The sequence below is a fragment of the Schistocerca americana genome, chromosome 7 (genome assembly GCF_021461395.2).
Source record: "Schistocerca americana isolate TAMUIC-IGC-003095 chromosome 7, iqSchAmer2.1, whole genome shotgun sequence".
NCBI lineage: Eukaryota > Metazoa > Arthropoda > Insecta > Orthoptera > Acrididae > Schistocerca > Schistocerca americana.
Window position 1 is genome coordinate 44,759,318 of NC_060125.1, and position 14,892 is coordinate 44,774,209.

Consider the following 14,892-nt stretch of genomic DNA (forward strand, 5'->3'; position numbering starts at 1 on the left):
TAAACATTCTGAAACTAACATACTCCCTTGATCTTTCAGAACAAGTAAATTATGCAGAAACACGCCATGCAGATTTAACTAGAGACGACAGTGACAGCCCGAGCGGTCGAAAAGAAATAGCGGAACATACTTTTCCTGCGTCGAGGTGTAGCTCTTCTCACGGACGTCTCCGTTGTTGTTGTGCTGTGGCCCTGGGTTCCAAGCGACAGCGAGAAAACCTCAACAGCTAACGCATTACGTGTTTAAATGAATCGAAAGGCCTTAATAAAGATAGATGAAACGGTGGCTCAGGTGCTGGAGTTCTGAAGCGGCCGTATTGCGTGGGCAGTAAGCTCACTAAGTTAGTGTGTCATGCTAACAACGGGAAGGCTATGGGTTAGATCCCACCAAGGGCTATTCCATATTGCTTCCCTAAAAGGCAGCGCGAGAGGACTGCCAGGCAAATCCCAAGTGATCTGTACAAGGACTAGGATGTCCGCACGTCTGGAAACGTTCTCGCCGACTTGTGTGCCACGCTGACGACACGGGTTCTCGTCCGATCACGAAGTTAAGCAGCGTTTTTACGTGCTTAGTACACGGCTCGGTGGCTAACTAAGAAGTCTGCGTGCTGTTGGATTCTTTAATTTTGCCTTTTCCCTTAGTTTTCGGTGTTGCTGCGAGGTAATGATACGGTACAGCACGCTGACCCCCTCTCTTGCCTCTCGGGACGCAAATTCGGGAACCTGCGGCCACAGTCAAATGAAAGGGTCCGTTGTGCGTTTGTCGAGTTGGTCTCTCCCAGTCGTTTCTAGCGCCTGTCCTCTACATATACGCCCATATGCCAAGCGTCAGCTTTCGCGTCAGCCGAGCAAAGTCGAGACAAGTCGACACATGGGGACACACCGATGCTGTGAATTGCAATCCGTACTAGCCTAGGCGGAGCGGGACGAGTGGCGAAGGAAAACAATTCGTAACCACGACAGTTCGGAAATTCGACGATCGCGAGCGTTGGAAACACTCTCCTGAGTAAAGAAGACAACTTCCGTGCGGTGTGTCCGGGTTTCGAACCCGGGTCAGCTACTTGGGGAAGCAATCATGCTGACCGACACACCTCCACCGCCTTCTGCTACGCGCTGCTTGCGCCCGTGATGTGTCGCCTTCCCTCCTGGCGCCAGAGGCCGAAGGCAATCTCGCTGTAGACGCTCAACGCCGAGTGGAAGGCGAGCACATCTGAACCCGTTTTTCCTGGTGCTGCTAGGGCCATATACTGAAACTGAGCGCAGAACTAACTTTTACTGAAGAATCTGCCCTTTAATGCACATCAGGGCGAACACGAAATTTCTAATATGAAGTACTCACTGACGATCCAAAGACGTTTCAGTATGTACGCGTCGGTACCACCGGGGCAGTGCCTAAGTATTGTAAAGTGAAGGACGACAGTTTGAGCCTCACGGGAAGTATTTCATTGGCTTCCCACGAGTGCGTAATGCACAGCGTGGCCTGTTGCTAGGAAACGGCCTTATTTGCCGTTGGCTAATATCTAGTTTTCTTTGCATCATTGTGAAAATGTTCCTATTACTAAATACAGTTTTGCTAGTTACAGTTCAAAACTGGAAACGACGGAAGAATGCGGTCCAACGCGCCACATTGGTTCCCGAAAGGGAGGGTGCATTTCCTACGCCTCGTCTGACATTGCGTCTTAAATTTTCTAAAACTGACATAATTCCATCCTACCGAAAAAAGAAACAGGTTTCGCAGCGAGGTTCTTTGAGATATTGCTAGAGATAGAAGTCTCTGGAGCTCTTTCCTCGCACGTCAGATTGGGCCGAGCGGTCTAAGGCGCCAGATTTAAGCTCTGGTTCCCGTAAGGGAGCGTGGGTGCGAACCACACATCTGACAATGCATTTTAAACATTCTGAAACTAACATACTCCCTTGATCTTTCAGAACAAGTAAATTATGCAGAAACACGCCATGCCAGATTTAACTAGAGACGACAGTGACAGCCCGAGCGGTCGAAAAGAAATAGCGGAACATACTTTTCCTGCGTCGAGGTGTAGCTCTTCTCACGGACGTCTCCGTTGTTGTTTGTGCTGTGGCCCTGGGTTCCAAGCGACAGCGAGAAAACCTCAACAGCAACGCATACGTGTTTAAATGAATCGAAAGGCCTTAATAAAGATAGATGAAACGGTGGCTCAGGTGCTGGAGTTCTGAAGCGGCCGTATTGCGTGGGCAGTAAGCTCACTAAGTTTAGTGTGGTCATGCTAACAACGGGAAGGCTATGGGTTAGATCCCACCAAGGGCTATTCCATATTGCTTCCCTAAAAGGCAGCGCGAGAGACTGCCAGGCAAATCCCAAGTGATCTGTACAAGGACTAGGATGTCCGCACGTCAGGAAACGTTCTCGCCGACTTGTGTGCCACGCTGACGACACGGGTTCTCGTCCGATCACCGAAGTTAAGCAGCGTTTTTACGTGCTTAGTACACGGCTCGGTGGCTAACTAAGAAGTCTGCGTGCTGTTGGATTCTTTAATTTTGCCTTTTCCCCTTAGTTTTCGGTGTTGCTTGCGAGGTAATGATACGGTACAGCACGCTGTATACCCCTCTCTTGCCTCTCGGGACGCAAATTCGGGAACCTGCGGCCACAGTCAAATGAAAGGGTCCGTTGTGCGTTTTGTCGAGTTGGTCTCTCCCAGGTCGTTTCTAGCGCCTGTCCTCTACATATACGCCCATTTGCAAGCGTCAAGCGTCAGCTTTCGCGTCAGCCGAGCAAAGTCGAGACAAGTCGACACATGGGGACACACGATGCTGTGAATTGCAATCCGTACTAGCCTAGGCGGAGCGGGACGAGTGGCGAAGGAAAACAATTCGTAACACGACAGTTCGGAAATTCGACGATCGCGAGCGTTGGAAACACTCTCCTGAGTAAAGAAGACAACTTCCGTGCGGTGTCCGGGTTTCGAACCCGGGTCAGCTACTTGGGAAGCAATCATGCTGACCGACACACCACCACCGCCTTCTGCTACGCGCTGCTTGCGCCGTGATGTGTCGCCTTCCCTCCTGGCGCCAGAGGCCGAAGGCAATCTCGCTGTAGGCGCTCAACGCCAAGTGGAAGGCGAGCACATCTGAACCCGTTTCTCCTGGTGCTGCTAGGACCATATACTGAAACTGAGCGCAGAACTAACTTTTACTGAAGAATCTGCCCTTTAATGCACATCAGGGCGAACACGAAATTTCTAATATGAAGTACTCACTGACGGATCCAAAGACGTTTCAGTATGTACGCGTCGGTACCACCGGGGCAGTGCCTAAGTATTGTAAAGTGAAGGACGACAGTTTGAGCCTCACGGGAAGTATTTCATTGGCTTCCCACGAGTGCGTAATGCACAGCGTGGCTGTTGCTAGGAAACGGCCTTATTTGCCGTTGGCTAATATCTAGTTTTCTTTGCATCATTGTGCAAAATGTTCCTATTACTAAATACAGTTTTGCTAGTTACAGTTCAAACTGGAAACGACGGAAGAATGCGGTCCAACGCGCCACATTGGTTCCCGAAAGGGAGGGTGCATTTCCTACGCCACGTCTGACATTGCGTCTTAAATTTTCTAAAACTGACATAATTCCATCCTACCGAAAAAAGAAACAGGTTTATTTCGCAGCGAGGTTCTTTGAGATATTGCTAGAGATTGAAGTCTCTGGAGCTCTTTCCTCGCAACGTCAGATTGGCCGAGCGTCTAAGGCGCCAGATTTAAGCTCTGGTCCCGTAAGGAGCGTGGGTGCGAACCACACATCTGACAATGCATTTTAAACATTCTGAACTAACATACTCCCTTGATCTTTCAGAACAAGTAAATTATGCAGAAACACCCATGCAGATTTAAACTAGAGACGACAGTGACAGCCCGAGCGGTCGAAAAGAAATAGCGGAACATACTTTTCCTGCGTCGAGGTGTAGCTCTTCTCACGGACGTCTCCGTTGTTGTTGTGCGTGGCCCTGGTTCCAAGCGACAGCGAGAAAACCTCAACAGCAACGCATACGTGTTTAAATGAATCGAAAGGCCTTAATAAAGATAGATGAAACCGTGGCTCAGGTGCTGGAGTTCTGAAGCGGCCGTATTGCGTGGGCAGTAAGCTCACTAAGTTAGCTGTGTCATGCTAACAACGGGAAGGCTATGGGTTAGATCCCACCAAGGGCTATTCCATATTGCTTCCCTAAAAGGCAGCGCGAGAGACTGCCAGGCAAATCCCAAGTGATCTGTACAAGGACTAGGATGTCCGCACGTCTGGAAACGTTCTCGCCGACTTGTGTGCACGCTGACGACACGGGTTCTCGTCCGATCACCGAAGTTAAGCAGCGTTTTTACGTGCTTAGTACACGGCTCGGTGGCTAACTAAGAAGTCTGCGTGCTGTTGGATTCTTTAAATTTTGCCTTTTCCCTTAGTTTTCGGTGTTGCTGCGAGGTAATGATACGGTACAGCACGCTGACCCCTCTCTTGCCTCTCGGGACGCAAATTCGGGAACCTGCGGCCCACAGTCAAATGAAAGGGTCCGTTGTGCGTTTGTCGAGTTGGTCTCTTCCAGTCGTTTCTAGGCGCCTGTCCTCTACATATACGCCCATTTGCAAGCGTCAGCTTTCGCGTCAGCCGAGCAAAGTCGAGACAAGTCGACACATGGGGACACACGATGCTGTGAATTGCAATCCGTACTAGCCTAGGCGGAGCGGGACGAGTGGCGAAGGAAAACAATTCGTAACACGACAGTTCGGAAATTCGACGATCGCGAGCGTTGAAACACTCTCCTGAGTAAAGAAGACAACTTCCGTGCGGTGTCCGGGTTTCGAACCCGGGTCAGCTACTTGGGAAGCAATCATGCTGACCGACACACACCACCACCGCCTTCTGCTACGCGCTGCTTGCGCCGTGATGTGTCGCCTTCCCTCCTGGCGCCAGAGGCCGAAGGCAATCTCGCTGTAGGGCGCTCAACGCCAAGTGGAAGGCGAGCACATCTGAACCCCGTTTTCCTGGTGCTGCTAGGACCATATACTGAAACTGAGCGCAGAACTAACTTTTACTGAAGAATCTGCCCTTTAATGCCACATCAGGGCGAACACGAAATTTCTAATATGAAGTACTCACTGACGATCCAAAGACGTTTCAGTATGTACGCGTCGGTACCACCGGGGCAGTGCCTAAGTATTGTAAAGTGAAGGACGACAGTTTGAGCCTCACGGGAAGTATTTCATTGGCTTCCCACGAGTGCGTAATGCACAGCGTGGCTGTTGCTTAGGAAACGGCCTTATTTGCCGTTGGCTAATATCTAGTTTTCTTTGCATCATTGTGAAAATGTTCCTATTACTAAATACAGTTTTGCTAGTTTACAGTTCAAACTGGAAACGACGGAAGAATGCGGTCCCAACGCGCCACATTGGTTCCCGAAAGGGAGGGTGCATTTCCTACGCCACGTCTGACATGCGTCTTAAAATTTTCTAAAACTGACATAATTCCATCCTACCGAAAAAGAAACAGGTTCGCAGCGAGGTTCTTTGAGATATTGCTAGAGATTGAAGTCTCTGGAGCTCTTTCCTCGCACGTCAGATTGGCCGAGCGGTCTAGGCGCCAGATTAAGCTCTGGTTCCCGTAAGGGAGCGTGGGTGCGAACCACACATCTGACAATGCATTTTAAACATTCTGAAACTAACATACTCCCTTGATCTTTCAGAACAAGTAAATTATGCAGAAACACGCCATGCAGAATTAACTAGAGACGACAGTGACAGCCCGAGCGGTCGAAAAGAAATAGCGGAACATACTTTTCCTGCGTCGAGGTGTAGCTCTTCTCACGGACGTCTCCGTTGTTGTTGTGCTGTGGCCCTGGGTTCCAAGCGACAGCGAGAAAACCTCAACAGCAACGCATACGTGTTTAAATGAATCGAAAGGCCTTAATAAAGATAGATGAAACGGTGGCTCAGGTGCTGGAGTTCTGAAGCGGCCGTATTGCGTGGGCAGTAAGCTCACTAAGTTAGTGTGTCATGCTAACAACGGGAAGGCTATGGGTTAGATCCCACCAAGGGCTATTCCATATTGCTTCCCTAAAAGGCAGCGCGAGAGACTGCCAGGCAAATCCCAAGTGATCTGTACAAGGACTAGGATGACCGCACGTCTGGAACGTTCTCGCCGACATGTGTGCCACGCTGACGACACGGGTTCTCGTCGATCACCGAAGTTAAGCCAGCGTTTTTACGTGCTTAGTACACGGCTCGGTGGCTAACTAAGAAGTCTGCGTGCTGTTGGATTCTTTAATTTTGCCTTTTCCCTTAGTTTTCGGTGTTGCTGCGAGGTAATGATACGGTACAGCACGCTGACCCCCTCTCTTGCCTCTCGGGACGCAAATTCGGGAACCTGCGGCCACAGTCAAATGAAAGGGGTCCGTTGTGCGTTTGTCGAGTTGGTCTCTCCCAGTCGTTTCTAGCGCCTGTCCTCTACATATACGCCCATTTGCAAGCGTCAGCTTTCGCGTCAGCCGAGCAAAGTCGAGACAAGTCGACACATGGGGACACACGATGCTGTGAATTGCAATCCGTACTAGCCTAGGCGGAGCGGACGAGTGGCGAAGGAAAACAATTCGTAACACGACAGTTCGGAAATTCGACGATCGCGAGCGTTGGAAACACTCTCCTGAGTAAAGGAAGACAACTTCCGTGCGGGTGTCCGGGTTTCGAACCCGGGTCAGCTACTTGGGGGAAGCAATCATGCTGACCGACACACCACCACCGCCTTCTGCTACGCGCTGCTTGCGCCGTGATGTGTCGCCTTCCCTCCTGGCGCCAGAGGCCGAAGGCAATCTCGCTGTAAGGCGCTCAACGCCAAGTGGAAGGCGAGCACCATCTGAACCCGTTTTCCTGGTGCTGCTAGGACCATATACTGAACACTGAGCGCAGAACTAACTTTTACTGAGAATCTGCCCTTTAATGCACATCAGGGCGAACACGAAATTTCTAATATGAAGTACTCACTGACGATTCCAAAGACGTTTCAGTATGTACGCGTCGGTACCCACCGGGGCAGTGCCTAAGTATTGTAAAGTGAAGGACCGACAGTTTGAGCCTCACGGGAAGTATTTCATTGGCTTCCCACGAGTGCGTAATGCACAGCGTGGCTGTTGCTAGGAAACGGCCTTATTTGCCGTTGGCTAATATCTAGTTTTCTTTGCATCATAGTGAAAATGTTCCTATTACTAAATACAGTTTTGCTAGTTACAGTTCAAACTGGAAACGACGGAAGAATGCGGTCCAACGCGCCACATTGGTTCCCGAAAGGGAGGGTGCATTTCCTACGCCACGGTCTGACATTGCGTCTTAAATTTTCTAAAACTGACATAATTCCATCCTACCGAAAAAAGAAACAGGTTTTCGCAGCGAGGTTCTTTGAGATATTGCTAGAGATTGAAGTCTCTGGAGCTCTTTCCTCGCACGTCAGATTGGCCGAGCGGTCTAAGGCGCCAGATTTAAGCTCTGGTTCCCGTAAGGGAGCGTGGGTGCGATCCACACATCTGACAATGCATTTTTAAACATTCTGAAACTAACATACTCCTTGATCTTTCAGACAAGTAAATTATGCAGAAACACGCCATGCAGATTTAACTAGAGACGACAGTGACAGCCCGAGCGGTCGAAAAGAAATAGCGGAACATACTTTTCCTAGCGTCGAGGTGTAGCTCTTCTCACGGACGTCTCCGTTGTTGTTGTGCTGTGGCCCTGGGTTCCAAGCGACAGCGAGAAAACCTCAACAGCAACGCATACGTGTTTAAATGAATCGAAAGGCCTTAATAAAGATAGATGAAACGGTGGCTCAGGTGCTGGAGTTCTGAAGCGGCCGTAATTGCGTGGGCAGTAAGCTCACTAAGTTAGTGTGTCATGCTAACAACGGGAAGGCTATGGGTTAGATCCCACCAAGGGCTATTCATATGCTTCCCTAAAAGGCAGCGCGAGAGACTGCCAGGCAAATCCCAAGTGATCTGTACAAGGACTAGGATGTCCGCACGTCTGGAAACGTTCTCGCCGACTTGTGTGCCACGCTGACCGACACGGGTTCTCGTCCGATCACCGAAGTTAAGCAGCGTTTTTACGTGCTTAGTACACGGCTCGGTGGCTAACTAAGAAGTCTGCGTGCTGTTGGATTCTTTAATTTTGCCTTTTCCCTTAGTTTTCGGGTGCTTGCTGCGAGGGTAATGATACGGTACAGCACGCTGACCCTCTCTTGCCTCTCGGGACGCAAATTCGGGAACCTGCGGCCACAGTCAAATGAAAGGGTCCGTTGTGCGTTTGTCGAGTTGGTCTCTCCCAGTCGTTTCTAGCGCCTGTCCTCTACATATAACGCCCATTTGCAAGCGTCAGCTTTCGCGTCAGCCGAGCAAAGTCGAGACAAGTCGACACATGGGGACACACGATGCTGTGAATTGCAATCCGTACTAGCCTAGGCGGAGCGGGACGAGTGGCGAAGGAAAACAATTCGTAACACGACAGTTCGGAAATTCGACGATCGCGAGCGTTGGAAAACACTCTCCTGAGTAAAGAAGACAACTTCCGTGCGGTGTCCGGGTTTCGAACCCGGGTCAGCTACTTGGGAAGCAATCATGCTGACCGACACACCACCACCGCCTTCTGCTACGCGCTGCTTGCGCCGTGATGTGTCGCCTTCCCTCCTGGCGCCAGAGGCCGAAGGCAAGCTCGCTGTAGGCGCTCAACGCCAAGTGGAAGGCGAGACATCTGAACCCGTTTTCCTGGTGCTGCCTAGGACCATATACTGAAACTGAGCGCAGAACTAACTTTTACTGAAGAATCTGCCCTTTAAATGCACATCAGGGCGAACACGAAATTTCTATTATGAAGTACTCACTGACGATCCAAAGACGTTTCAGTATGTACGCGACGGTACCACCGGGGCAGTGCCTAAGTATTGTAAAGTGAAGGACGACAGTTTGAGCCCTCACGGGAAGTATTTCATTGGCTTCCCACGAGTGCGTAATGCACAGCGTGGCTGTTGCTAGGAAACGGCCTTATTTGCCGTTGGCTAATATCTAGTTTTCTTTGCAATCATTGTGAAAATGTCCTATTACTAAATACAGTTTTGCTAGATTACAGTTCAAACTGGAAACGACGGAAAATGCGGTCCCAACCGCGCCACATTGGTTCCCGAAAGGGAGGTGCATTTCTACGCCACGTCTTGACATTGCGTCTTAATTTCTAAAACTGACATAATTCCATCCTACCGAAAAAAGAAACAGGTTTCGCAGCGAGGTTCTTTGAGATATTGCTAGAGATTGAAGTCTCTGGAGCTCTTTCCTCGCACGTCAGATTGGCCGAGCGGTCTAAGGCGCCAGATTTAAGCTCTGGTTCCCGTAAGGGAGCGTGGGTGCGAACCACACATCTGACAATGCATTTTAAACATTCTGAAACTAACATACTCCCTTGATCTTTCAGAACAAGTAAATTATGCAGAAACACGCCATGCAGATTTAACTAGAGACGACAGTGACAGCCCGAGCGGTCGAAAAGAAATAGCGGAACATACTTTTCCTGCGTCGAGGTGTAGCTCTTCTCACGGACGTCTCCGTTGTTGTTGTGCTGTGGCCCTGGGTCCAAGCGACAGCGAGGAAAACCTCAACAGCAACGCATACGTGTTTAAATGAATCGAAAGGCCTTAATAAAGATAGATGAAACGGTGGCTCAGGTGCTGGAGTTCTGAAGCGGCCGTATTGCGTGGGCAGTAAGCTCACTAAGTTAGTGTGTCATGCTAACAACGGGAAGGCTATGGGTTAGATCCCACCAAGGGCTATTCCTATTGCTTCCCTAAAAGGCAGCGGCGAGAGACTGCCAGCAAATCCCAAGTGATCTGTACAAGGACTAGGATGTCCGCACGTCTGGAAACGTTCTCGCCGACTTGTGTGCCACGCTGACGACACGGGTTCTCGTCCGATCACCGAAGTTAAGCAGCGTTTTTTACGTGCTTAGTACACGGCTCGGTGGCTAACTAAGAAGTCTGCGTGCTGTTGGATTCTTTAATTTTGCCTTTTCCCTTAGTTTTCGGTGTTGCCTGCGAGTAATGATACGGTACAGCACGCTGACCCCTCTCTTGCCTCTCGGGACGCAAATTCGGGAACCTGCGGCCACAGTCAATGAAAGGGTCCGTTGTGCGTTTGTCGAGTTGGTCTCTCCCAGTCGTTTCTAGCGCCTGTCCTCTACATATACGCCCATTTGCAAGCGTCAGCTTTCGCGTCAGCCGAGCAAAGTCGAGACAAGTCGACACATGGGGACACACGATGCTGTGAATTGCAATCCGTACTAGCCTACGCGGAGCGGGGACGAGTGGCGAAGGAAAACCATTCGTAACACGACAGTTCGGAAATTCGACGATCGCGAGCGTTGGAAAACACTCTCCTGAGTAAAGAAGACAACTTCCGTGCGTGTCCGGGTTTCGAACCCGGGTCAGCTACTTGGGAAGCAATCATGCTGACCGCACACACCACCACCGCCTTCTGCTACGCGCTGCTTCCGCCGTGATGTGTCGCCTTCCCTCCTGGCGCCAGAGGCCGAAGGCAATCTCGCTGTAGGCGCTCAACGCCGAGTGGAAGGCGAGCACATCTGAACCCGTTTTCCCTGGTGCTGCTAGGGCCATATACTGAAACTGAGCGCAGAACTAACTTTTATTGAAGAATCTGCCCTTTAATGCACATCAGGGCGAACACGAAATTTCTAATATGAAGTACTCACTGACGATCCAAAGACGTTTCAGTATGTACGCGTCGGTACCACCGGGGCAGTGCCTAAGTATTGTAAAGTGAAGGACGACAGTTTGAGCCTCACGGGAAGTATTTCATTGGCTTCCCACGAGTGCGTAATGCACAGCGTGGCTGTTGCTAGGAAACGGCCTTATTTGCCGTTGGCTAATATCTAGTTTTCTTTGCATCATTGTGAAAATGTTCCTATTACTAAATACAGTTTTGCTAGTTACAGTTCAAACTGGAAACGACGGAAGAATGCGGTCCAACGCGCCACATTGGTTCCCGAAAGGGAGGGTGCATTTCCTACGCCACGTCTGACATTGCGTCTTAAATTTTCTAAAACTGACATAATTCCATCCTACCGAAAAAAGAAACAGGTTTCGCAGCGAGGTTCTTTGAGATATTGCTAGAGATTGAAGTCTCTGGAGCTCTTTCCTCGCACGTCAGATTGGCCGAGCGGTCTAAGGCGCCAGATTTAAGCTCTGGTTCCCGTAAGGGAGCGTGGGTGCGAACCACACATCTGACAATGCATTTTAAACATTCTGAAACTAACATACTCCCTTGATCTTTCAGAACAAGTAAATTATGCAGAAACACGCCATGCAGATTTAACTAGAGACGACAGTGACAGCCCGAGCGGTCGAAAAGAAATAGCGGAACATACTTTTCCTGCGTCGAGGTGTAGCTCTTCTCACGGACGTCTCCGTTGTTGTTGTGCTGTGGCCCTGGGTTCCAAGCGACAGCGAGAAAACCTCAACAGCAACGCATACGTGTTTAAATGAATCGAAAGGCCTTAATAAAGATAGATGAAACGGTGGCTCAGGTGCTGGAGTTCTGAAGCGGCCGTATTGCGTGGGCAGTAAGCTCACTAAGTTAGTGTGTCATGCTAACAACGGGAAGGCTATGGGTTAGATCCCACCAAGGGCTATTCCATATTGCTTCCCTAAAAGGCAGCGCGAGAGACTGCCAGGCAAATCCCAAGTGATCTGTACAAGGACTAGGATGTCCGCACGTCTGGAAACGTTCTCGCCGACTTGTGTGCCACGCTGACGACACGGGTTCTCGTCCGATCACCGAAGTTAAGCAGCGTTTTTACGTGCTTAGTACACGGCTCGGTGGCTAACTAAGAAGTCTGCGTGCTGTTGGATTCTTTAATTTTGCCTTTTCCCTTAGTTTTCGGTGTTGCTGCGAGGTAATGATACGGTACAGCACGCTGACCCCTCTCTTGCCTCTCGGGACGCAAATTCGGGAACCTGCGGCCACAGTCAAATGAAAGGGTCCGTTGTGCGTTTGTCGAGTTGGTCTCTCCCAGTCGTTTCTAGCGCCTGTCCTCTACATATACGCCCATTTGCAAGCGTCAGCTTTCGCGTCAGCCGAGCAAAGTCGAGACAAGTCGACACATGGGGACACACGATGCTGTGAATTGCAATCCGTACTAGCCTACGCGGAGCGGGACGAGTGGCGAAGGAAAACCATTCGTAACACGACAGTTCGGAAATTCGACGATCGCGAGCGTTGGAAACACTCTCCTGAGTAAAGAAGACAACTTCCGTGCGGTGTCCGGGTTTCGAACCCGGGTCAGCTACTTGGGAAGCAATCATGCTGACCGACACACCACCACCGCCTTCTGCTACGCGCTGCTTGCGCCGTGATGTGTCGCCTTCCCTCCTGGCGCCAGAGGCCGAAGGCAATCTCGCTGTAGGCGCTCAACGCCGAGTGGAAGGCGAGCACATCTGAACCCGTTTTCCTGGTGCTGCTAGGGCCATATACTGAAACTGAGCGCAGAACTAACTTTTATTGAAGAATCTGCCCTTTAATGCACATCAGGGCGAACACGAAATTTCTAATATGAAGTACTCACTGACGATCCAAAGACGTTTCAGTATGTACGCGTCGGTACCACCGGGGCAGTGCCTAAGTATTGTAAAGTGAAGGACGACAGTTTGAGCCTCACGGGAAGTATTTCATTGGCTTCCCACGAGTGCGTAATGCACAGCGTGGCTGTTGCTAGGAAACGGCCTTATTTGCCGTTGGCTAATATCTAGTTTTCTTTGCATCATTGTGAAAATGTTCCTATTACTAAATACAGTTTTGCTAGTTACAGTTCAAACTGGAAACGACGGAAGAATGCGGTCCAACGCGCCACATTGGTTCCCGAAAGGGAGGGTGCATTTCCTACGCCACGTCTGACATTGCGTCTTAAATTTTCTAAAACTGACATAATTCCATCCTACCGAAAAAAGAAACAGGTTTCGCAGCGAGGTTCTTTGAGATATTGCTAGAGATTGAAGTCTCTGGAGCTCTTTCCTCGCACGTCAGATTGGCCGAGCGGTCTAAGGCGCCAGATTTAAGCTCTGGTTCCCGTAAGGGAGCGTGGGTGCGAACCACACATCTGACAATGCATTTTAAACATTCTGAAACTAACATACTCCCTTGATCTTTCAGAACAAGTAAATTATGCAGAAACACGCCATGCAGATTTAACTAGAGACGACAGTGACAGCCCGAGCGGTCGAAAAGAAATAGCGGAACATACTTTTCCTGCGTCGAGGTGTAGCTCTTCTCACGGACGTCTCCGTTGTTGTTGTGCTGTGGCCCTGGGTTCCAAGCGACAGCGAGAAAACCTCAACAGCAACGCATACGTGTTTAAATGAATCGAAAGGCCTTAATAAAGATAGATGAAACGGTGGCTCAGGTGCTGGAGTTCTGAAGCGGCCGTATTGCGTGGGCAGTAAGCTCACTAAGTTAGTGTGTCATGCTAACAACGGGAAGGCTATGGGTTAGATCCCACCAAGGGCTATTCCATATTGCTTCCCTAAAAGGCAGCGCGAGAGACTGCCAGGCAAATCCCAAGTGATCTGTACAAGGACTAGGATGTCCGCACGTCTGGAAACGTTCTCGCCGACTTGTGTGCCACGCTGACGACACGGGTTCTCGTCCGATCACCGAAGTTAAGCAGCGTTTTTACGTGCTTAGTACACGGCTCGGTGGCTAACTAAGAAGTCTGCGTGCTGTTGGATTCTTTAATTTTGCCTTTTCCCTTAGTTTTCGGTGTTGCTGCGAGGTAATGATACGGTACAGCACGCTGACCCCTCTCTTGCCTCTCGGGACGCAAATTCGGGAACCTGCGGCCACAGTCAAATGAAAGGGTCCGTTGTGCGTTTGTCGAGTTGGTCTCTCCCAGTCGTTTCTAGCGCCTGTCCTCTACATATACGCCCATTTGCAAGCGTCAGCTTTCGCGTCAGCCGAGCAAAGTCGAGACAAGTCGACACATGGGGACACACGATGCTGTGAATTGCAATCCGTACTAGCCTACGCGGAGCGGGACGAGTGGCGAAGGAAAACCATTCGTAACACGACAGTTCGGAAATTCGACGATCGCGAGCGTTGGAAACACTCTCCTGAGTAAAGAAGACAACTTCCGTGCGGTGTCCGGGTTTCGAACCCGGGTCAGCTACTTGGGAAGCAATCATGCTGACCGACACACCACCACCGCCTTCTGCTACGCGCTGCTTGCGCCGTGATGTGTCGCCTTCCCTCCTGGCGCCAGAGGCCGAAGGCAATCTCGCTGTAGGCGCTCAACGCCGAGTGGAAGGCGAGCACATCTGAACCCGTTTTCCTGGTGCTGCTAGGGCCATATACTGAAACTGAGCGCAGAACTAACTTTTATTGAAGAATCTGCCCTTTAATGCACATCAGGGCGAACACGAAATTTCTAATATGAAGTACTCACTGACGATCCAAAGACGTTTCAGTATGTACGCGTCGGTACCACCGGGGCAGTGCCTAAGTATTGTAAAGTGAAGGACGACAGTTTGAGCCTCACGGGAAGTATTTCATTGGCTTCCCACGAGTGCGTAATGCACAGCGTGGCTGTTGCTAGGAAACGGCCTTATTTGCCGTTGGCTAATATCTAGTTTTCTTTGCATCATTGTGAAAATGTTCCTATTACTAAATACAGTTTTGCTAGTTACAGTTCAAACTGGAAACGACGGAAGAATGCGGTCCAACGCGCCACATTGGTTCCCGAAAGGGAGGGTGCATTTCCTACGCCACGTCTGACATTGCGTCTTAAATTTTCTAAAACTGACATAATTCCATCCTACCGAAAAAAGAAACAGGTTTCGCAGCGAGGT

At 50.1% G+C, this 14,892-nt stretch overlaps 4 non-coding genes across 4 annotated transcripts; all 4 read left to right on the top strand.

The window, feature by feature from the left end:
* The first annotated feature begins 7,447 nt into the window (after positions 1–7,447).
* Trnal-uaa lies at positions 7,448–7,531 on the top strand. Its single transcript has one exon. It is a non-coding gene; the product is annotated as a tRNA-Leu (tRNA).
* A 1,793-nt stretch (positions 7,532–9,324) lies between these two features.
* Positions 9,325–9,408, top strand: Trnal-uaa. Its single transcript has one exon. It is a non-coding gene; the product is annotated as a tRNA-Leu (tRNA).
* A 1,790-nt stretch (positions 9,409–11,198) lies between these two features.
* On the top strand, positions 11,199–11,282 carry Trnal-uaa. The gene has a single exon. It is a non-coding gene; the product is annotated as a tRNA-Leu (tRNA).
* A 1,788-nt stretch (positions 11,283–13,070) lies between these two features.
* Trnal-uaa lies at positions 13,071–13,154 on the top strand. The gene has a single exon. It is a non-coding gene; the product is annotated as a tRNA-Leu (tRNA).
* The last annotated feature ends 1,738 nt before the right edge of the window (positions 13,155–14,892 follow it).